General features: G+C 45.5%; 2 pseudogenes; both read right to left on the reverse strand.

Annotated features, from left to right (window-relative positions):
• Positions 1–1,930: 1,930 nt before the first annotated feature.
• Positions 1,931–2,382, reverse strand: Rpl27a-ps4 (ribosomal protein L27a, pseudogene 4; annotated as a pseudogene).
• A 2,148-nt stretch (positions 2,383–4,530) lies between these two features.
• On the reverse strand, positions 4,531–5,013 carry Rps14-ps6 (ribosomal protein S14, pseudogene 6; annotated as a pseudogene).
• Positions 5,014–24,385: the final 19,372 nt, after the last annotated feature.

Here is a 24,385-nt window from a genome sequence, read left to right on the forward strand (position 1 = left end):
CCTGTCCCAGAAACTGAGATGAAGAGCTGGGTATGGTGGGACTTACCTCCAATGGCAGGGGAGGAAGATACAAGCAGTTCTCTTATGAGTTTGGAGCCAACACGGTTACTAAGGAGTTCCAGGCCTCTCTCACTCTCTCTGGTGCTCTCTCTCTCTCTCTCTCTCTCTCTCTCTCTCTCTCTCTCTGACAACTAAGGTGAAGAAAAAACAATGGAGGAAGATATTCAGTGTTGATCACTGGCCCCCATGTACATGTGCGCACATGCATGTGTACTTGTGTGCACATGAGCATACACCCAACTAACATAATATCCCCTCCCTCATACATAAGAAGATGAACTCATATCCAGGCATCATAAGCTGACATTTCACGTCCAAAGACAAGTGTTTGTTTCTCTGCTTTTCTGTTTAGTAGCAAGGAAGACAAATGTCTCCCAATCCTCCCTGCCTGCAGACGTCCTATCAGGTTCCACTGGCCACCAGGCACTCTTGGGGCCCAGGGTCACACTTTTATTCCAGATCCAGTTTCAAATATGTGGGCTTTGCTTATTTTTCAGGGTAGGATTTCTCTCTGTAGGAGCCCTAGTTGTCCTGAAACTTGCTTTGCTGGCCAGGCTGGCCTTGAATTCACAAAGATCTGCCTGCTTCTGCCTTCCCGTGCTGGAATTAAAGGCGTGTGCCACCACATCCAACTCAAATACCTGGGTTTTATCTGGAAGGAAATAAAAAACCACGAAGGAATTTTTCAGTGAGTCGATAATGGGATCATATATTTTGGGGGTTGTTTTGTCTTTGACACAGAGTCTCAAGTTCTCAGCCTGGCCTAGTAGTTACTCTGTAGCTGAGGACAGCCTTGACTATCTGATCCTCTTGCCTCAAACTTCCAAGTGACTGGAGTATAGACATATACATGTACGCCAGGTTTTTATGTGGGCTGTGTGTATGCTGGGGAAATACTCTTCCAGCTGAACCGTAGGCCCAGTCCAGATTTAAGTTTTCAGTAGATCATTAAGAGAGTAATGTCAAAGATAGAAATAGACGGAGGAAGAGATGAGAAGCAGAGAAACCTGTAAGTTTAACTACTATAAAATCCACAGGAGGAACAAGATCTGAACTAAAGAGGTAGTGACTGGCATTTAGGATGGGGGCTGGACAAAGAGCTGGACCTGTACATTAGACACAGAGGTCGAAACTAGACCTCTGTTTAGATCTGGCTTTATAGAGAAATGAGAGTTTGTTACCAACTGAACTGAAGAATAGCACAGAAAATACAAAACTGATAGTTAACTCAATTGGGTAAATATGGAGTTTTGGGACCAAGACATATTAGGCAAATAGACAATTTAAGGTCTGGAAGCTCAGGGATGTGGAGCTGGGAGTTGGCAGCATGTGGGAAATTGGTTGAAGCCAAAGGAATGAATGAGATCACCAGAGCAAGAAGGGAAGGGCGCCAAGGAGAGAACCCCGTATGAATGCATTTGAGGAATGAACCATGGATTTTCCTTTGAAGAAAGCCAAAGAGAGAATCTGGAAAGGAGGTTGTTACAGAAGCCAAAGGAAATGGCTATCCAAGGAAAATAGCCCAGAAGGTTAGGTACCAAAGAGGGTAAGAAAGACAAGGGGTGGGGGTGGGGGACAAGGGACTGATTGTGTGTATATGTATGCATGTGTGTGTATGTGCATGCATATGTGTGCATATGCATGTATGTGTGTATATGTATGCATGTGTGTGCATAAGCACACATGAGTTCAGGTGCCCAACGAGGTCCAAAGAGAGTGTCAGATCCCCCAGAACTGGTGATACAGGTTTACAGGCCATTGTGAGCCAGCTGATGTTAGGTCCTGGAAACCAAACTTGGGTCCTTTGCAAGGGCAGCTAGTATATGCTGTTTGTTTGTTTATTTAGAAAGCGTTAGCATTTAATTAGCCTCTGAAGTGGCTTTAAGTCACCAGAACACAGGCACCTCCAACACCCTTCATCTTCTCCTCAGCTCTTCTGCTGAAGATGTTGGCCTTCACGATGACAGGTTGCTTAGGGAGCTTCCCCTTCCCCAGAACTTTGTAGTAAGTAGCCTGATCGAACAACATCAATGATGGGAGCAGCTCCAGTCTTGTTTTTTGCTGCATTGACCTGTGTCTGCTCGCTGACCAACGTCCATAATTTATCCAGGTTGACAGTTGGGCAGAAGCTCTGGTTCCTCTTCAAGTGGTAATGCCTCATGCCAACTTTCCTGAAGTAACCTGGATGGTATTTGTCAAAGTTGATCCTGTGGTGATGCTCGTCTCCAGCATTCCCGAGGCCTCCTGGGCACTTGCGGTGCTTACCGATGCGACCGTGGATGTGGCCCAGAGTTTCCAGGCCTTCCTCAGTCTGGATGGCATGGCAGTAGCAGAAAAGAAAGAGGGCTGGTGTGTGCTCTTAATCAAGGATGTTTCTCCGGCCCTGCCCTCAATCTCAGTGGCTGGTGAGTAGCACTGAGTGAGATCGTGACTGAAGAAAATCTTCGAAGTCTCAGGTAAAGAGGAGCAGAGAGACAATGAAATAACGGAAGGATGCAAGGGACACTTGTATAAACAGGGCGTGAACATGCTTATAGATGGAAGAGAGGAAGGCAGAGCCAGAAAAATGCTGTAACTAGTCACACAGTGACTCGGACCTGGGCCAGTGTTGGAGCAATACTCTGAAATTTAGAATTTTCTCTTTCTCGGGGTTGGGATTTAGCTCAGTGGTAGAGCACTTGCCTAGCAAGGGCAAGGCCCTGGGTTCGGTCCCCAGCTCCGAAAAAAAGAAAAGAAAAAAAAAAAAAGAATTTTCTCTTTCTCTAATATTACTCCAGAAGGTCCCAGAGCTGTGCCTCTTAGCAAAGACTACTACATATCCTGTTCCTCTGAATCAGTCTCAGGCTAGCCTCAAACTCACTGTGCATTCCTGACTCATTTCCTGCCTCCACCTCCCAGGGTTTAGGATAACAGGTGTGCGCCATCCCCACCCCCAGTCCTTGACCTCTGCTCCTAAGGTTGGTTGCCGGGTTCATCCACGTGCTCTTATTGTTTTTAGAAGATAAATGGGAATCCATCTTGGTCTCATTACTGGCTCACTGGGAATTATGCAAAATACTGGCTGTCGTCAGGATCACCTCATTAGTGTCGCTGTGTGGTAATTTCATGGAAATGACTCCAAGGCACATTTGATCCGGCTAGCAGGGAGCCATTTACATTTCAGACATCCATCTTCCTCGTCTTCCCTGCCTCCTCTGTGGTAGGTGGTGTTTTCCCAGGGCAGGCTTCCAGGGGGCTGCCTGTCATACCCACTGCCCTGTCTATGCTTAGAGCCTCCTTTTTCCTAGACAGTCCTTCACAGTACTTCTGGCACAACTGCAATAGGAGGTCTCACCTTTGTGAAGGTCAGGGGTGTGTAACCTGAAGGAAACCCAAGAAGATCTCTTGCTCTGCAATGGTCTCCTCAACACCATCGGCAGGCAGTCCTGACTGTCACAGCTACAGTGTGGGCATATATTAAGTATAGGCTTCCTTGCGGGACAGTGGTGGTGTGTGCTTTAATCCCAGCACTCGGGAGGCAGAGGCAGGTTGATCTCCGTGAGGCTGAGACCAGCCTGCTCCATACAGTGAGTTCCAAGACAGTCAGGGATACACACAGAGACCTTCAGTGGGGGAAAAACGAGTTTCCTACATAGACTTCTGTATAGATATGATTTGGTGACTGTTGAGGCAGACAGCTTGAAGTTTAGAGGATGGACGGAAAAAGATATTCCAAGCAAATGGAATCTGAAAACAAGAGGAGGCATATTTTTGCCTATCAAAATTCAGGTCAAAATTAGGAAGACACACACTGACCACAGTAGTAGGGAGCCTCAATACTCCACCTTCACCAAATAGATAACAACATCCAGACCCAAAATAGGTGAGCAAATTAAACAAATGTCAGCAGCACCAAACTCAAGTACCCTGAAGAGCAACAAGCGCCCTTAACTGCTGAGCCATCTCCCCAACACCAAGGGCCTTCTCAAACATAGTAGAAATTACCTGTGACAAACAAGGGAGCAATGTCATACAAAGCAGAGAGAAATGAGCGATTCTTTTTAAACCAAGAACAAGTCAGGGATGTCGTTTCTTTGTACTTTTACTTAACAAAGTGCTTGAAACCTTAGCCAGAGTAATAAAGTATAAATATAAGTTATATTACTAATTATTAGTTATAAATTATATAATCTATGGAAAAAGATATATGTATTTATAACAATATAATTATTATAAGTATACATAAAGTATAACTAAAAAGACATGAAAAGAATGCATATAGGAAAGTTCGAAGAATTCAAATGAATCTAGTTTGCAGATGATAAGATCTTCCACTTGAAAGACTAGGAGGTTTCTACCACATGACTCTTAGACCGGATAAACAATTTCATCAAGGCTGCAGGACACAAAAGCAACATACAAATGTCAACAGTATTTTTTTTAGCTTACACAAAGCAATTTATTAACAGAAAATAACTTGAGAAGTCCTGTTCACAGACAGCAACCGTGACGACCACCCTTGCTTTGAGTGCTGTCAGAGGGGATGGGGGTGACATCCTCAATCTGCCCAATCTTCATCCCAGAGCCAGCAAGAGCTCTGAGGACTGATGGGGCTCCAGGTCCAGGGGTCTTGGTCCTGTTTCCTCCTGTGGCCTGGAGTTTGATATGCAGGGCAGTGATGCCCAACTCCTTGCACCTCTGGGCCACATCCTGGGTAGTCAACATGGCTGCAAACGGAGAGGACTCATCTCAATCAACCTTTACCTTCATTCCACCAGCAGATGGTTTCCTTGCCAGAAAGATCAGTAACATGGACAAACGTATCATTGAAGGATGCAAAGGTGTGGCAGACACCAAATACATTCTCTCCTTCAGCCACCTGAGGTCCAAGGCTGATGACCTGTTCTTCCTTCTTTTCCTTCCCCTTTCGAGGTGCCATTTCTGAACATCATCTCCAGACTCCTCCACTGGAAAGAGAGACGGAAGGGGCAGGCAGACAGTCACTTCCGTGTTCCCAACAGTATTTCTATATACCAAAAATAAACTCAGTGCACTGGGCATACGAGTACATGTCCATAACTTCAACTCTAAGAGATTGAAACAATATTATTGTCACAAGTTCAAGGTCAGCTTGGGCTATGTAGAGAGTACCAGGCCAGGTGCATAGTTAGACTTTGAAAACAAAACAAAGCAAACAGCCAGATGACCTTATTGAAAAAGAGGGTAGCAGAGCAATCCCATTCAGGATAACACCGAAGCAAAAACAACAAGCCAGGCAAGATTTAACCAAGGATCCTCACGACTCCATAATGAAAACCATGAAGCACAGCAGGGAGAAACTAAAGAGACACTAGAACACGGAAAGGCTTCCGAGGTTCATAGACTTATTCAGAGGTTCGTAGATAGAGTTAATGATAGCCATGGGTAGTGGTGCACACCGGTGCAACACTGGGAGGTGGAGGCAGGAGAATCCTAAGTTCAAAGTCATCCTTGGCTACACAGTGAGTTACAGGCCAGCCTGGTTCTATTTAAAACAAAGTAACTCCAAAATCATCATCAACTGTAATGGCGATGAGGATGCTTAGATGGCAGTTTTGGTATATAGCAGAAGCAGAGTCAATACAACATTCATCAACATTCCAATGACACCCTTCAACTGAAATAAGGAAAAAACCCTGAAATTTATATAAAAACACAAAAAGACTACGGATAGCCAAAACAATCCCAAGCAAAAAGAACTGTGCTAAAGGCCTGAGCTCAAACTGTGCTACAGAGCCAGGAAAGCAGACAATAACAGATGTGCCAGCCAACTCATAAGCTAACAGGAAGACTCTTGGGACAGACTAGAAAATCCAGAAAAAAGAAGATCAAGAAGTAACTGCAGTCATCTGACTCTTGACAAGGGTGTCAAAAAAAAAAAAAAAAAAAAAACCAACACACACACACATTGAAAGACAGGTAAGTGTTTAACAATTGGTGCTAGGGAAACTGGGTGTCATGATATGTTGAACTCTTTTTTTTTTTTTTTTTTGGTTCTTTTTTTCCGGAGCTGGGGACCGAACCCAGGGCCTTGTGCTTCCTAGGTAAGTGCTCTACCACTGAGCTAAATCCCCAGCCCCGATATGTTGAACTCTTAAATGGGAGCCCTGTCTCTCACTTTGTAAAGAAATCACTTCAAAATGTACCAGAGTCCTTAATGTGAGTCCTGAAGATTTGAAGTTATGAGAGGAAAATACAGGGGAATACCTCAAGGTTAAGATGGACGCAATAGCTCTCTTAAAATAGAACTGGAATAGCCCAAGAAATCATAGCAGAGACGGACAGATCTGACTGTGTAAAATTAAACACCTCTGTACAGTAAAAGAACAAGCAATAGAGTACAGGCAGCCCATAGAATGGGAAGAAAATCATTGCCAGATGCACGTCTGAAAGCCTAGATTATTGGAACTGTATCTAGATTATACAGAGATCGGTATCTAGAATGCATAGAGAACTGAAAAAATGAAACAGTAGAAGTGCAAATAATATGATCAATAAAATGGTCAGTCAACTGAACTTTTCAAATGAAAAGGTACAAATGGCCAGTGAATGCAGAGTAAAGGAGAGGAGAGAAATGTGATTGATTGGCTGGGATGGTTGGCCGGCAAACTGTCTCTGCTCCACCTGGTCTCAACCACCAGCATTAGCTTCCAGTGCGCTGCTGTGCCAGGCTTTTGGGTGCTGGGGATCTGAACTCTGGTCCTAGATGCATGTGCAGCTGTGATTTACCAACCCAACTGTCTCCTCAGCCTCCAAACACAGTCCTGGCTGCCCTGGAACTCATTCTGTAAACCAGCCTAGCCTCGAACTCACAGAAATCCTCCTACCTCTGCCTCCCCAGCACTGGGATTAAAGAGGCCTGTGCCACCACTGCCAGTGAAAGGTTTAGTCTTAAATGAAATAGAAATGTGATCCCTACCCCATCATCTGATAGCTGACAGCTGGAGCAGAGAGATGAAATCTCAGACTCTCCCTCATCTGGACCACTGACGAGTACATTCAAAATGATGCCCCTCAGTTAGTGGGACACAGTGTGGCAATTACTTGGAAACAGGGCAGGCACAGTTGTTTTGATGCCTCTCTTCCTTTCTTGTTAGAGTAGACCCTGCTTGAAGACATCAGGAATTGTCTTGTCTCTCCTTTTGGTATCTCATTTGGTCAGTTGGTCAGTTGGTCAATTCTTCAGTTCTGGAGGCTTGAGGTTCAGGGGATCCCTACTGTGTGGTTGCCCCACCTACTTCTGGAGGTTGTTTTGCTTGCTGTTGAGACAGTGTATTCCAGTCTACCCTGAGACCTGCTATGTAACCCAGGTTGACCTCAAAGTCTGGGTCCTCTCCCCTCTGCCTCCTAGCTACTGGGATTACTGGCTGTGCCAACTAGTGTTTATTAGCTGACTCACTCGGCAATTACGGTAACCCATATGCCTCAATGTAGCCTTTATTACCAGAAAGGTGGGTTTTTAAAATTCTTACTACCTCCTTTTGTTCAGAACTCAGACAGGTTACATGAGTTCTCTGAGCCACATCAGAGACTTGACCAGCTTTGCTCCCTATTCAAGCCTGATTCTCCCAGCATCCTGGAGTGGAAAAGAATGTTAAGCTGTCTTCCTCCTGCTGGCTGATCTTGGCTGTCAGAATGAATTAAGCAACACCTAGGAAATTAATAAAGCACACCTACTAGTGTATGTGTGAGGTCACTTCAGCAGAAGGAACGCACACCCTTTTGACTGTAATTCTGCATCCCGGGAAGGGTGGTGAGCGAGAGGGTTGCTAGCCCCCAGTGTAAGCCGTTCTCTTCAAGAGGTGAGGAATTTACTGTTTGCTTTCTTCAGTCATAGACTTCATTGTCAATTGAAGGACAATGGGAAAGCCGTAGATATCCTGTTAGTAAATACAGATCTAATGGAGACACTGCAAATACCTCTTGACCTCGCTGCCATGGTGAGAGGAGGTAAGGCAAGCAGCTCTTATACTTCTGCAGCTCTTTTTAAAACGCGTACACAAACTTTAAAAGGGGGAGGACATAATGCACACTGAATCTTGTAGCTTCCTTCACTGTAACTAAGAAAATATCCTGACATCTATAAGTTTTCTCACTGTCAGAGAATAAGGCTGAAAATACAGTAAGGCGGAAAACTGGAGGGAACCTTCTGGTGTTGATTTAAAATTAAGACAGTGGAGGAAATGTGTATTCAATATGTAGATACAGTTAAAAATAAATACACATAATTGCCAGGTGTATAGGCATGGCTGTAACACAGGAGGTTGAGGCAGGAGAATAGTGAGTTCAAACCTAGGCTACACAGTGTTCTAGGGTAGCCCGAACAGACTACATAGGAGACACAAAACAAAACTAAAGCCACCTAAAGGGAATCATAAATATCATATACATAAACACTGAGGTGCGTCCATGTGCACACACACACACACACACACACACACATATGCTCGCTTAAATAGAAAGTTTGATGAAGAGTAGTTGTATGGGAGTGGGGTGAGGGGAGTATCATGGGTGCATGGTTTAAAACACCTGCTACAAAATACTTATTAATTACAAAGTGAAAGAGAGTAAGATTTTCAGTGGGGAAACCTGGCAGACACCACTCTAATCAAATGATCAAAGTGAGCGTAATTAGCAACAGGGCAAATTGGAACCATGCACCACCTGCTAGGATGAGCGAATGTAACATCATTCCTGCAAACGCAGAACCTGAATCTAATTACCAGAAAATATCAGACAAACCTGAAATGAAAGACAGGCTAGCAAATAACTGTACTTTTCAAACAAGGTCATGAGCATCTTCAAGGGAAGCGTGAACCGTGTCAGATGATGGCCCCGACTCCGCGCGCGCGCGCGCTGCTGAACTGGCTCCTTTGATGAAGACCTCAACAGGATAATTGTGAGAGCCGCATGGGGCTGAAGCTTAGATAGCTGTCTTGTGTTGCAGCCACAATCCCTGACTTTGATGGTTACACTGAATACACGAGAATGCCGTGTGTATAGGAGGTGCGTTCCGAAGGTGGTGGGTTCTTGTGCCGGTATAGTAGCCTCGAATGTGGAGCTCGGTGTATTTTTCCGCCATTTTGTTGTTGTTATTCTGGTGGACAGGCTCTCGTTTAGCCAGGCTGGTTCTGAACCAGCTATGTACCAGCAATGACCTTTAACTCCTGAACCTCCTGCCTCTGCCTCCCAAGGACTGCGACACAAATGCCACCATGCTCAGCTTCCTTTCCATTTTATGACTTTTATTTTTAAAGTTAAAATTGTTTCCAACATTTGAACTGTCTCCAGGAAGCAGGAAAATATAAGGCACTAAAACAGCAATTGCGATGTGTTTAGAAGATGTGTATAGAAGCCAAACTTGTTGCCCTCAGGGCTTCACTGTAGCTTGCTTAAGGAGCAATGTGCCTACTACCCAGCATTTACTGGGGAACAAACCACAGCCTCCTGCATGCCAGACCACTGCTCTACCACTGAACTACACTCCCGGCTGAAGGCTGACGCTTTCACTAGGGGATATTACCCTTCCCTTCCAAGGATTCTGGTGCCTTTCAGTTCTCACGTCTTCCTGGTATATTGCCAGCAGAAGTGACTTGCTTCTGTTTTGAAAAATATAATACTTTTATTAATTCTTTGAGAATTTCATACATGCATACAATGATCATATTTACCCCCAATCCTCCCCCAATCCCTTCTAGATTCACCCATCCCCTTCCAATTTTGTGTCCTTTTAAATTTTTTTCCCACCAAAGTCAATTTATTCCTCCAGATACTCGTGGATTTAACCAGATTTTTGGCTGCTTTGTGAGTTCTCTTTTCTATCACCTTTCACCCCTATTCCACCCTTCCAACCCCCTGAACACTAGGAAAGAGAGAAAGAAGGTTAGAGGGGAAAGGGGGCATCGATATTGTTAGACTTCCTGCTGATTAGGGGCATTGAGTTCCTTGGGGCAAGTTTGAACTTTGCCATCAGGATATCTAATTTCTTCTTGTTGTCTCTTTACACACGGCTACTTGACAAACCATAACAATAGCAACCAGGAACCAGCAGCAGCAGCAGTAGCAGCAGCAGCCACGACCACGCCCCTCTCTGGGCTCTAGCATTTTGTATACCCTCTTAAGAGTCTCCAGAATTTCAAGTCATACAATTGCTGACACTATCTGCACTGGAAAAACCACACCCCTGCCAGAGCAGTCATTGTCAGCTGCTGTGGACAACCTAAGGCAGCCTCATGTATCCCACACCTGGGATTAAACTGAAAACATATTCCTGTAATAGCTCTGGGTTTTTAAAGAAACCAAAATTCTTGATACACATGGGTGTGGAGCCATCCAGTAGGTCATGGCCCATCTATCAGGAGGCCGTAGCTCCTCATCGATGGGCAGGCGCTCTGTGCTGGAAGGCTGACTGGCTTCATCTTGTTCTCGAGTGCAGCAATCCTGACGTGTCCAGAAATCTCTTTCTTTCAAATCCTCAAGACCTCTGACTCTTCTCTCTCTCCCTCTGTGTCTCTGTGTCTGTGTCTGTGTCTGTGTCTGTCTCTGTCTCTCTCTCTCTGTTTCTCTCTCTCTGTATGTTGTCTTTCTCTCTGTATCTCTCTCTCTCTGTATCTCTCTCTCTCTGTGTGTCTGTCTCTGTTTCTCTCTGTCTCTCTGTCTCTCTGTCTCTCTCTCTCTCTATGGTCTCTGAGCCTTGCAGGGGAGGAGGTGTGACAAAGATGAATGGCTTGCTTTCTGTCAGTGGCTCTTTCTGCCAGTGTTTCCTGCTTTAATTTGGTTTCGCTTAAAAGTAGGTGAGACAGAAACCTTGGACTAGGTGTCTTTTGGGAGATGGTCTCCGGAAGCAGGAATGGAGGAGTAGAGTAAAACCGGTCAAAGAGGGAAAAGACAAACATTAAGACTGTCCCTGTGGCAGTAGGGGCTGCAGAATAGACCACGGAATTGTTTTCCTGAGCCTGGGATGCTGTCACATGCCCTCGAGAAGGGCCTGCTCAGGAGGCTGAGGTGAGAAAGATTTAGCCCAGAAGTGTGAAGCCAGCCTGGTTTACATAGTGAGAAGCTAGGAGCTGGATTAGAGTTGTAGCTCCATGTACAAAGTCCTGGGTTTAATCCCCAGCACCATATGGGTAAAATAAACAGTGCTTCTGAAGCTCTGCACACTGAGGGATTTGTATCCACTTCCCTTGTGATCCTGGTTGACTGAGGACCATGCCCAGTGACTTCAATTCACACCCCACCCACAGTGCATGTTCCCTTGCGTGTTAGCCAGTTAACTTCCATAACGTTCACGAAGCCCCATCCCTGCTGGGCTCTGCTGTTGGTTCAGGTGGGTTTGAGCTGTGACCCAAGTCAGAGGTTGCCAGACTCAGCTGTCACATGCTTTGTCTCTGCCCAGAGACAATTTCTTCATCCTCTTCCTTTATTTCAGATGCTTCTCTATGTCACTAAGAATAAAGTTTGTGTTTTTATTAGTCTCCTACACGGAATGGATGATTCTGAGTAAGGAGCGGAAAGAGAGTTTGATCTCACTGTGGTGTCGTAGGATTTTGATGGATCTCCCTTTATGACTAAGAGAGCACTTGCTTGTCGAGTGTTAGGCATCGAGGACACCTTTGTGAACTCTGTCCCTAGCCCTTCTAGCTGTCTCATGTCTCAGGTTTCTTTGGCATTGATAGTTAACAAAGTAGGGTCTGCTCATCTGAGGCCACAGCCTAGACTCCTGTGCAGGAAAGCGTCCTCAGGATCAGACTCTCACAGAAGCTGGACAGCTTCGCTGGCCCTCAGCCTTATACTGAAAGGCTGTCCTCCATCATTAAATGGATGGTATTAGCTCTAACCAAACAACATGACTTGGACCTGAGTGAAAGGGACAGGTAAGATGGGTCAGGCAAAAGTCACTTGCTGCCAACTTTGATGAGAACCTGAGTTCGACCCACATGGGGGAAGGAGAAACTTGACTTCTGCTAGTTTTCCTCTGGCCTCTGCATGTGTGTGGTGGCATGAATATCTCTTTCCAAATGAACAAACAAGTAAATACATGTAAAAAAAAAAAAAAGCTCTTTTCACTGATGACAATTAAAACCAGCTAAGAGACAGAGAAAAGAATGTCAGTCTTGGACAAGCTCAGATCCTTTCACGAACTTTCTGCTCTGTAGCATTTTATCCTACTGTGGTTCAGTATTTGATTGTGAGGTTCACTGTTTAATGACTAGCCCTCTGTCATAGCCATTGTTAAGCTCTAGGAGAATAGTGCTGTTACCATCTTAAAACCACTTCCCTCTGCACCTAGCAAGCAGTTAGATTCTAATCAGGGTCATACAGTGTGTGCATTCAGTGGTAGCACTGATACGTGCTTAAAGGAGAATGTGGCATTGTGCACAAGAGGAAGGTTAGAGGTAGGTAGGGTTGCTTCCCAGGTTTCTTGACTCAGAGGCTTAACAATGTCATCAGGATCCAGGTTCTTTCCAGCTGAGTATGCCCCATTTGATATTGATGTCATCCTCTAATGACAAGATGTCTGGAGGTTTCAGATATCATACAAAATCCAGAAGAAAAACAGAGAGCTTCTCTCCTGGCCTTCCCCTTGTACTTTGAGGTTGAGTCTCATTCTCAGGCTGGCCGAAAGCTCACTATGTGGCTGAGGTTGGTCTTGAACTCCCGAATCTCCTGCCTTTACCTTCCAGGTGTTGGAATTACAACACCATCAGGCTCAGCCTCTCCTGGATCTTTCGTTGACTTCTGCAAGACTGTTTTAGGGCTGACATTTCGGAGGGGGGAGTAGGGAAGAGTGGCCCCTTCTCCAGATACTCTTGCCTCTGTGAGGGAGAAACAGATAGGCAGGGGAAGATGATTTTTTAAAAACCAGTTCAAGGGTTGGGGATTTGGCTCAATGGAAGAGCGCTTGCCTAGTAAGCGCAAGGCCCTGGGTTCGGTCCCCAGCTCTGAAAAAAAGAAAAGAAAAAAAAAACAAAACAACAACAACAACAACAACAAAAAAAAAAAACAGTTCAAACGGAAGCTGGAGGAAACACAGAGAACTCATTGTGAATTTACAGACACTGTAAATCCTTGTGGCAGCATTCCCATTGGAAGCTGCTGGGCTGACACAGCTAATGATGTAAGGCATGGAGCTGCCATCCTCCCTAAAGCATCTCTCCTCCTCTTTCTGTTACCCACATCCCTGGGATCAGCCCTACCTTGAGTGGTCTTCCCCTCACTGAAGCCACTGTTTGCACTTGTGGTCAGTCCGCCTTACAGAAGACACTCTGATGAGTGTCCTCTTGAATTGCACGTCTGTATCTATGGACAAGAACCCTCTCATTAAACAAACAAGGACAATTATATCATCCATCATCCCTCCTTCTCAAAACCATGAGCTTAGAGCCACATATAATACTCAATGGCTGCAGTGACCTCATCCCAGGCTCTTGGTACCACTATGTTTCTCCTTTCTCCAGAAGTTCACCTAATGTCTGGCTGCACTTGTCTATGCTATAAGCTGAGACTTGAAATGACTGGTTCCCAGAATTTTTGAGACCTTAACGAGGAGAGAACCAGAAGAAACATGGCTTAGTCTAGCATATTCCCCCGGGTCAGTGATTGATAGCTCAGATCACATGTTTTAATTTGATTTTTATGAAACAGGATCTCATGTAACTCATGCACTTCTGGGAAGTTCTGGCTGGTGGTGACTACAGACTCCTGATAGCAGTGCTGGCAGTCTGAGGAAGGAGCTAGGTTTGAGCAGTCATCGGGAGTTGTCAACTATGATTATCCTCCCTCCTCCCCCTCTTTTAAAGCTGAACACTTCTCTCTATACGTCACATATACTTGTCCTCCATATATACTTGTCCTGCTGGGACAAGGGACTAATGGCAGGGTCCTACCTCACTTGTGGGCCATAGAAACTCAAAAGGACAGAAGTATTCCCTACATGAGGGCTAACCTATGTCAGCTGTGGGTCTCCAGATGAAACAAGTTGGGACAGGCAAGCACAATCTCGGGCCTCACTGAAGCAGAGACAGCAATGGGGCTGCCTCATGAGGAGGCTTCCTCCCTCCCTTTCTTTCCTTCTCTCCTTCCTGTGTTTATTCACTCTTTTTTCCCCAGCATTCCTTCCTGCCTCTGCCCCACCCATAGAGCTGAAGTTCCAGGTGCCCATGAGACCGTGTGAGGACTGTGACATGGGCACAGGGATTTAAATTAGATCCTCATGGCTATGTAGTGAGTACTCTTAATCACTGAACCATCTCTCCAGCCCCAAGCTTCCTCATTTTTTAAGTGTGTCAAGAGAAAGTGGAGTTACTGTGCCAAAGGTCACTTGTAATTTTGACACACAGTGAGGAGGGATGTTGTTATTCTTTGAGACAGGCCTTGAAATGTAGCCCAAGCTGACCTCAAACTCATGATCCTCCCTGCCTCAGACTCCACATCTGACAAGATCTACCTATTTTTGAACACAAGTGGAACAGCATCCTGAGAGAATCTATGAATAAAATTTCTTTCTGAGTCTGGCACATTGGTACACATCTGTAATCCCAGCTGGGCAGAGGATGAAGAACCAGCCTGGGTTACAAAACAAGTTCTGTGTCACCATGGACTAGAAAGCCAAACTGTGTCTCGGAAACGAAACAAGTAATGAAAAGAAAGATGCTTTTCTTTTGTTTCTTAGGGTAAACTAATGAGATTTAGTGGTGTCTTAGGGTTTTACTGCTGTGAACAGACACCATGACCAATGCAAGTCTTACAAAAGACAGCATTTAGTTGGGGCTGGTTTACAGGTTCAGAGGTTCAGTCCAGTATCATCAAAGCAGGGACATGACAGCATCTAGGCAGGTATGGTGCAGGAGAAGCTGAGAGTTTTACATCTTCATCTGAAGGCCGCTAGTGGAAGACTGAGTTCCAGGCAGCTAGGGTGAGGGTCTTCCACTGCAACTAGGCTTAACCAATATCCTCTCATAGGCTCTCTTCATGGTGCTAAGCCTCAAATCCTTTGATGGCCCCTTCAGTCCTGGGCTGTTACCAATGGCCTTCCATAGCCTTTTCACAGTGCCGAGTCTCAGCTGCTCTTCATGACCCCTTCATCCCTTCAAAACCAGTACCACCCGGGTGTCTCTTACACTTTACCAAGTACAGCTGCAGCACGAGGTACAACCTTGGCTATCTCTGGATCACATCTTCTTTGTGCTCCCAGAAAACACTTCACAGAACAATTTACCTCAGTGATGCTGGTCTCTTCTTTTTTTTTTTTTTTTTTTTTGATGCTGGTCTCTTCTTAATCACCACTAATTTCTTAGCTCCCGCTAACCAGCATCAATTGTCCCAGTAGTCTCCTTCTCCTCTTGACTCTAAAGCCAGAGCCACGTGCCCAAAGCTGCTGAGTTCTGCTGCTTGCTGGGGCTAGAACATGGCCCCCTTGTTCTATTACATTTTCACCAGCTTTCTGTTTTCCGACTCCTTCACTGCCTAAGCTTAGCTGTCCTGGAACTTGCTCTGTAGACTGACTTTGAACTCAAGACATCTGCATGCCTGTCTCATAGGGTTAAAGGTGTGTATCACCATGCCTGGATCTAAATTTAGCTGGGTAGGATCTTGCCCCAAAGTCCCACTCCCTTAATCTGCTCTCTCTTAGAACACAGGATTGGGCTCCATTTTTCATTTCCTGGTGCCCCTTTAATACTCAAACCATATATTTCGTATTTTTCCTTTCTCAGCTTGCTATGCTTGTTTACATTGCTCTTCATAACACCTAGCCGGAGAACGAAGTCTATGATGGGCGCTAAGACTTGCTTTGTCAATGCGATTAATCTGGGGCTCTTCACCTTAGCTTCAGGCAGACTCTTCAGACAAACCATCACATGTGGTTTGGGATTATTAATGAATTAATCTTTTTTTTCTTTTTTCTTTTTTCGGAGCTGGGGACCGAACCCAGGGTCTTGCGCTTGCTAGGCAAGTGCTCTACCACTGAGCTAAATCCCTAACCCCTTAATGAATTAATCTTAAATCTCCTGAGCAATGCTCACTTATTATCCTAAGGTCATCATGACAGGACTGACAGTTGTCTCCCTAAGTCCATTCTTTTCCTCTTTAATAGTAGCCGGTGTTGGAAATAGGCTATGGGCAAATGGCTACCCGTGTCCTTGTGATTAAACTTATGACAGACTGATCAAGAGAGCCTATGAAAGAGGTCAAGGGAACACAGACCTTGCCACATTTATTTAAGTACATTTGCCTTGGATCTCTTAACTCTAGCGTCTCTCACATGCTATATCATATCCTGCCCCATGGCCCATCCTTGAGCATGCAGTTGAAGCTCACACTTCAGGATGTTTAGTTAGGCGATGTTTAGGAAGGGAAAAATGTTCTGTTCACTGAAGGCCACCAAGCAGGTGTAGGATTATCAGCCACAGTTGGTAGGTTCAGAATTCAGAAATGGAACACAAGGCTTGGGATCTTACGCTGAGGTTGGGAAGGGGAGATGTAAGAGGGCAGGACTGGGCCTGGAGACTGCAGCTCTACATGTTTGCTTCTGAGTCGACCGTACTTGCTGAGAGCTCCCCTCTCTGAGTGAGCTGCTACCATGTGCCCCAATGGAGTCTCCACTAACTGTTGAGTCTCATATTATGAAAGAGATCCTGTTTTCTAGAGATTTCCCTTCTCCAGGGAGTCTGGCTTAGCCTTGTTTTTCCTCAGGTCCCTTTAGAGAGGCTGAGGAAGATGCAGGATTTTTTTTTCCACCAATAATATAAGGGAATAACACATGTTGGAGACGACAGAGAACCAGATACAAAATCTGGTTATGACACTTTTCAGGCTCCTAATATGTCAGAAAGGATTCAGAATAGAGGGAGGTCATCTAGTTCCTCTAAAAGTCTCTTTTCCTCGAATGTTCTAACAAGGCACTTCTGACCACATAGCCCCTCAGCCCAGCAGCATCAATGTCACCTAGAAAGTTATAAAAAATGTAATTTTGGGGGGTTATACTAAATCAGAATCTCTGGAGTGAGACTCATTCATTCTGAAACATTGTCCAATAGCATGGTGTTTAGGTACACAATACCTCCTAAGCTCATGCCTTGGCCTTGAAAGAGTCTAGCACACGGCAGACAGTGCCTGCTGTGCTCTCTGTGACTCTCTACAATGTCCTCGTCTGGCAGATATTGTAATTTTGTAGATGCTTAAGGCAAATCTCTGGCACATAATAGTAATGTTTCTTGAAGCCAGGATACATGGGCTGGTGAGATTGTTCAATTGGTGAAATGTTTGTCACACAAGCAGGAGACCTGGATTTGATCCCCAGAACCCATATCAAAAACCTGGGCATGGTGGCTTGTATTTATAACTCTGAGGCTGGACAGACAGAGACAGGTGGGTCTCTAGTACTTACTGGCCACTATCCTAGCTTCTTTGGTCACTTCCAGACCAGTAAGAGAGAGACCCATCACTGCAAAACAATAAATTACATAGAAAAAGGAGGCTGGAGAGATGGCTCAGCCATTAAAAGCACTGGCTGTTCTTCCAGAGGACCTGAGTTCCATTCCCAGCAACCACATGGTGGCTCACAACCATCTCTAATGCCAGTTGTAAGAAATTCAACTCCCTTTTCTGGCCTCTGTGGGTACCAGGCATTTGTAGGGAGCATAGACATACAGGCAAGCAAAACACCCCATATAGGTAAAAAATAACTAGGAAGGAAGGGAGGGAGGGGAGGGGAGGGGAAGGAGATGGGGAGAGGGTGAGGGTGAGAGAGAGAGGGGGTGAGGGAGAGAGAGAGAGAGAGAGAGAGAGAGAATATGATGGTTGATGCCTGAGAAATGACCCCCATGACTGCTGCCTAGGCCTGCGTGCTCCTCTCCCCACCCCCACCCCCATCCCCACCCCACTGCTCCCATTATCTCCTACTCTACACCCAGTAGGAAGGAAAGCATGAACTTCAGTCTTCCATAAAGTCCACGGGAATGCTGCTACTGTTGCACATGGTCTTGGGCAGTTTAGGGACTGCATTCATTTAATTGAGAGCAGGCTTCCGGGTAAGGAAGGGTCTGCGGGCTTATCTCAGACATCCAGAGCAGCGCAGAAGGCTTGCTGAGAATGGAAGATTTTCAAGTTTTCCTATCCTGTCACACAATGATGTGAAGCTCACTCTGTCTGGCTAGCAGATTCCCAAGACCTTCCCAGCCAACACCCATTACCATTCCTGCCAAGCTGGGAAGGCAGCAGATTTCTTTCTTTTTTTTTCAGCTGAGCTCTGAGTCAGAGGTGGGCCACGTGTCACCCGCGCTCATGCTCTCAGGGGTGGAGTTGCAAAACTGTCCCTGCAGGCTCCAAACACATCATCCTCAGATTAATAACTAAGCCCTGAAGCAGAAAGTCGGAAATTCTCCAACAGCTTCTGCAGCAGGCTTCCTCTCAAGGGACCGCCCTGTTTCTGTAGCTCTGTGACCAGCGTGTGGGTGGTATTAACCTTCCTCCATTGCTCCAGTGTCTCCATATTGAGGAAGGGATGGGGTGAACTTGAGAAGTTTGGTATGGGGAATAATTGGTTTGTCCCAACCAAGCAGCCATAGTTACCTGGGAACTTTTAGCCACAAAGAGAGTCAATTCAAGATCACAGACCAACCAGTGAGGTAGCACACACCTGTAATTCCAGTGTTATAAAGGCAGAGGCAGGAGGTTCACTGCAAATTTGAGACCAATCTAGTCTATAGAAGCGAATCCAATCAGGAATATGTGACAAGAGCCTGCATCAAAAAAAAACAAGCAAGCAAACAAAATTGCCACCACCACAGCAAAAAGCAACAATAGATCCACCCCGCTGCACACTGGGGTCCGAAACCCTACAGGTTGGATAGTCCTAGCATCACAGATCTAGGCCCCTATCAATAGACCTAGCTAACACAAACGTTGTAGATGAAACCTAACACAAGCAACTCAACTGTTAGACCCACAGAACCTCCTAAGGAAAGTCTGTTCTTTGTCCTGCTGGGGCAGCCAACAACAGTCTGATTTCTAACATGTGACCCTAGGTCTCTTTGGGCACCTAGACAAGTAAGGTGGGAATGGAAACCTAAACCCAAGTGTCATGGGCTCGGGAAGGCACACAAAGAGCTGGGATAACAATGGTTTTCACTTGAGAACTCAAAGAGAGAAACACCAAGAAGGTGAAGTATTTCATAGCAAGGTACGTAGAAGAAAGTAGAGAAGCCATGAAGAGCTATAGGCAAACAAATGACAAGGAAACAGAAGCTACAGGAGCTGTGAACAGAGCTAGCATTGAGACACTGAGCAGATGTATGATGGACAGACTAAGCAAACCGAGTCACACCAGCAGCTGTGTAGCCGGGGACACAGAACCCCTGCTGTGGGGTGGCTCTCTTGAGTTTCTCTGGAGTCAGCCCAGACTTGCATATATATATATATATATATATATATATATATATATATATATATATATATATATATATATATATATATATATATATCCCAGTCTCTATTAGTGTAGGAGAAAAGTTTGTCTGTCTGTCCATGTCTATTGCTGTCTCCACTCATTACTGAGGTAAAAGAATTGGTTTTCTCTTTTTTCTTAAAAAAAAAAAATCTAAGATTTATTTTATTTTTAAGAGAGAGAGAGAGAGAGAGAGAGAGAGAGAGAGAGAGAGAGAATGAATACGCATGTGCACATGAATGTGGGTGCCAGTGTGGACCAGAAGAGTTGGGACCCTCTGGAGTTGAGGTTGTAGGTGGTTCTGAACTGCCCAATGTGGTCCTCTGCAGAAGTAGAAGTTCTCTTAATTGTTGAGCCATTTCTCCAGCTCTGATATTTTCTTCTTAACAAGTGCTACAATCAAGTACAGGCTTCTCTCAGATGCTTAAGAAATATGACTTTGTAGTAATGAAAGAATCGAAAGGGAAGGGAAAAATCACCCATGAGCTTCCTTTCTCAGGATGATGATGGTAGTGATGGTGATGATGACGATGATAATGGTTTTCTTTTTTTTGCTTTGTTGTTTCTCCGTGTAGCCCTGGCTGTCCTAGAACTCACTCTGTAGACCAGGCAGGCCTCAAACTCACAGAGATCCACCTGCCTCTGCCTTCTGAGCACTGGGATTAAAGTCCACCACTCCCTGGCTAATAATAATGGTTATCAAACACCAATAATCCCTCCGAGTCTATAGGTTAGACACTGTAAAGCCTCTACACTGAACATGTACTGCCTCCCCCTTTTTGTCATTTTTCCCCAAACAATACATGACCAGCATACATGCAGCATTTTCCTTGTGTTGGGTGCAGGTAATACCCTAGAAACAACTTAGCAGACAGGAGGATGTATGTAGGTCCTATGCAAATACTCAGCCATTTTGTAAAGACTTAAGTATCCCTAGATTTTGGGGTATCCTAGAGCCAATTTCCCATGGATTTTAAGGGGCTCCTATTTCTATATACCCTTACATCTTACAAGATAAATTTGCAAGTACTGGGAGCATTCATTTATTTGGGGTTCCTATTGGTTTATTAGGGCATCAAGAGATAAGTTAGAGGAGTGTATAGCTCAGTGACAGAGCCTTTGCCTGCCCTGTGGGGGCAGGGAGGGTGCTGGATCCAGACCCCAGCACCAAACACTAACATATGGGCACAGAGAAATTCAAAAGAATGAGGAAGTAACATCTTCAGAGAAGACCACCATGTATTTATATGTCCTATGTGATGTCTTTGGGCTATGTCATCCAACCTCACAGCCACTGGTTACACAGGTGTTGGTATTCTAAGCAGCCAGGTATGCTCTGACCCATGGTCCCCTAGCAACAGCCATCTGTGCCTGACTGTATAAGAGGCTCTTGCCCCTTCCTTTTCTCTCTTACCCTCTCTTACTCCCCTCTTACCCTCTCTTACTCTTTGTTCTTCTCTGTTCTTGCCCCCTTCCCCCTTCCCCTTCCCATGTGCCCATGGCCTGCCACCTTTTCTCTCCTCTCCTCTTCCTCTCTCATTAAACCTCTCCACACGGAACCAAGTTGTCAGGGTGTGTTCTGTCCAGGCACAGGCCGAGATTCAAACCCTAACAACAGGGTCACTTGAGTTTGTGTGTAACACAATTTCAATGAAATAAAGTAAGGTTTCAGTTCCTCAGTGACTAGTCACATTTCCAGAGCTCTTACATGTGGCTAGTGACCACTATGCTAGCATAGATATAGAACATTGGTATTATTTCAAAAACTCCACTGGATTTTGCTGGAGAAGAGGTTCCAACCTTTGTAAACACTTTGGGCCTCAGGGTTGGAGACATGGCTCCGTAGTTTAGAGCGCTGGCTGCTCTTTCAGAGGGTCTGGGCTCAATTCTCAGCACCCATGTGGCAGCCCACACCTGTCTGTAGCTCCAGTTCCAGGGCTTCTGACACTCACACACAGTCATCCATGCAGGCAAAACACCAATGAACATACCATAAAAGTAAATTATGTACATTAAAAAAAGGTGGGTTAACAACAACAAAATCAAAATCAAACAAAAGCAACTTTGGTTCTCTTTCACGCGCCTCAAGTCTTCTTCTCTTACAGTGTGAGGCAAGCACGGGTAGATAGCACAGCAACAAAGACGCACACTGATGTTTCAGTCAAACTTCACAACACCAACAATAACCGAAGGCAGCGGGGCAGCTTGCACCCTCTCTGCTGTTTGGATCTGGCTCGTCCCTATTTAGTTCCTGTCACGTCTTTACCTTCCTTTCCACTGTAGAGTCTAAGCTCTGTGAGAGCAGAGCCTGGGCTGAGCTCCTCACAGAGACCCACACTGACAGGTAGGTAGTGCTAATGAGATCAGTTCTGGATCTTCCTCCTCTTCCTCTTCCTCTTCCTCTTCCTCTCTCTTTCTCTTCCTCCTCTTCCCCCCCTCTTCCTCCCCTCCCCCTCCTCTTCCTCCTCCTCCTCTTCTTCCTCCTTTTCCTCCCCTCCCTCTCCTCCCTCTCCTCTCCTTCTTCCTCTTCCTCTTCCTCTCTCTTTCTCTTCCTCCTCTTCCCCCCTCTTCTTCCCCTCCCCTCCTCCTCCTCTTCTTCCTCCTTTTCCTCCCCTCCCCCTCCTCCCCCTCCTCTCCTTCTTCCTCTTCCTCTTCTTCCTCCTCTTCCTCTTCCCCCTCTTCCTCCCCTCCCCCCTCCTCTTCCTCCTTCTCTTCCTCCTTCTCTTCTTCCTCCTCTTCCTCCTCTTCCTCTTCCTCCTCTTCCTCCTTCTCAGCTTGCTATATGGCTCAGACTGGCCTTTTAAGCTCCTGCCTCAGCCTCCCAGATGCTGAGGTTACAGGCAGAGGCCAGAGGTGCCGCTCAGGAGTTCACTCAGTGTAGCTGCTCTTCGAACCTCCTCTCCAGGAGGCTAAGGCTGGAGGCCTGACCATGGGAGAGTGCCCTGAATCACCACCCAAATGCCCAAGCTAAGGGAAGCTAAGCCCAAGTCCCTGCAAGATTGTCGGCTCAGACCCTGAGGACTATGATCTCTTTCCCATGGAGTTTGGGTTTAGCTGAATTTAAAAGACCAAATCTGTGACCCACAGAATTGTTTATTTCAGAATTCTCCAAATTTCAGTCGCTTTCTTCATATTTTTTTTTTTTTTACTGAATTTCTGTATCACCTGTGGATCATTTTAACCCTTTCTAAATCTTCAAATGGGGCACTAGGGTGTGGCTTGGACCTAAAGTCTGCCTAGCATACATATACAGGCTGTAGGTTCCACCCCTAGGACTACATAGTGAACACCCCACAAAACCTTGAAATGTTTAGATTAGTTTGAGTCCCTCCTTGCTTACTCCATGACTCCTCATCTCCAGGTGAATCTCAGTGCCCTCCCCCACACCCCACCCCTGCCCCGCCCCCACCCTACCCCCATCCCCAGTTACTTCTCTGACCTCATTTCTGTCACCCATTTAGTCTACTCCAGCCACACTGACCTCTGCGTATTCTTGGAACATTCCTGGCAAGCTGCTACCTCAGAGCCTTGGCTCAACCGGCTGGAATGCTTCCCTCCTCCCTTGCCAGTCAGAGAGGACCTTCCTCAGCACCCTGTGCAGAAGGGTAGCCTCTTTGCTCTTCCAAATAAGTGTCATAGCATCCAGAAAATGTTCACACCCGCTGCCAGAGTATTGTTTGATGCTGCATTGTATTTATAGAAAAATGTGGCAGAAATAAACAATATATGACATGATATAAAAAATATAGCATATATATTTTCAGTCAAGCACAGTGACACATGCCTGCAACCCCAACATTTGAAAGGACGAGGCAGGAGGACTGCTGAGAGTTCAAAACCAGTCTAGGTAGGCTACACAGTACTTTTTGGGCCAGCCTGGGCTACTCGACAAGATTCTATCTCAAAATAAAAATCATAGTTTTTTTACCTCTCTCTTTTCTCTCATTTCCTGTTTATCTTACTGTGTAGCCTGGGATAGCCTCCTTGCCATCCCATGTCTATCTTGCTATGTAGCCTGGGATAGCCTCCTCTGGCTTGTCATCTTCCAGTGCTAACATGAATGCCATCCCACATGGCTGACCCTTTTATTATATTGTCTTCTTTCAGTTCCTGCAGCGTCTTTTCATTTGTTTAGGCTTGTATTTTATGTTGTTTATTAAAGCGTTACTATTTTCTCGATAAAGATAAAGCACGAGTCTTTTATTGAATTTCTTTTTAGATATATAAAATTGTGTTGCTTTTGTAAAGGGTCTCTTCTTAAAATTACATTACAGTAGAAAATGTTTACGAACCCACTTTTATCTCTAATATTATTATCCGCCACCCCCGCCCCCATGAGTCTTACAGGCATCAGGGAGTGGACGAAGACTGACAGCTCTGAATGGTGATATTATTTTTGATATACTGAGAAGCATTGAAGATGGATCAGAAGGGAGCGATAAAGCACTCTTTAGCATTGGTGTTTCAGCAGAAACCTTAAATCCACTTCACATCCATCCTGTACTGCGCGGCTTCCAGTCTGGGGAACACTGGTCTGTTAAATTTCACCACGTTGACATACATGCCTTTTGGATTATCGGTTGTTTTGGCTAACCCTTGGGCCTGTCTTTAGTTTGGGAGGTGAAAGGCGGGTGATAAACTAGGAAAGGATATGGAAGAGGTGGAGGATCCCAGCGTCTGGCTTTGGGGAGCCTCCCCAACCCACGTACACCAAGCAGCCTTCACTGCACCTATGAGTGGCTGTGCCCTTGTAGGAGTCCCCAGGGCAAAGCCGGGTCCTGGCGAGGGCACCACACCGCACCGAGAGGGGTGGTGGTGGTGGGGTTGGGTAAAAGCCTCCTGCTTTTTACACAGAGGACCAGG

Source organism: Rattus norvegicus, chromosome 1 (assembly GCF_036323735.1).
Source record: "Rattus norvegicus strain BN/NHsdMcwi chromosome 1, GRCr8, whole genome shotgun sequence".
In the NCBI taxonomy this organism is placed as follows: domain Eukaryota; kingdom Metazoa; phylum Chordata; class Mammalia; order Rodentia; family Muridae; genus Rattus; species Rattus norvegicus.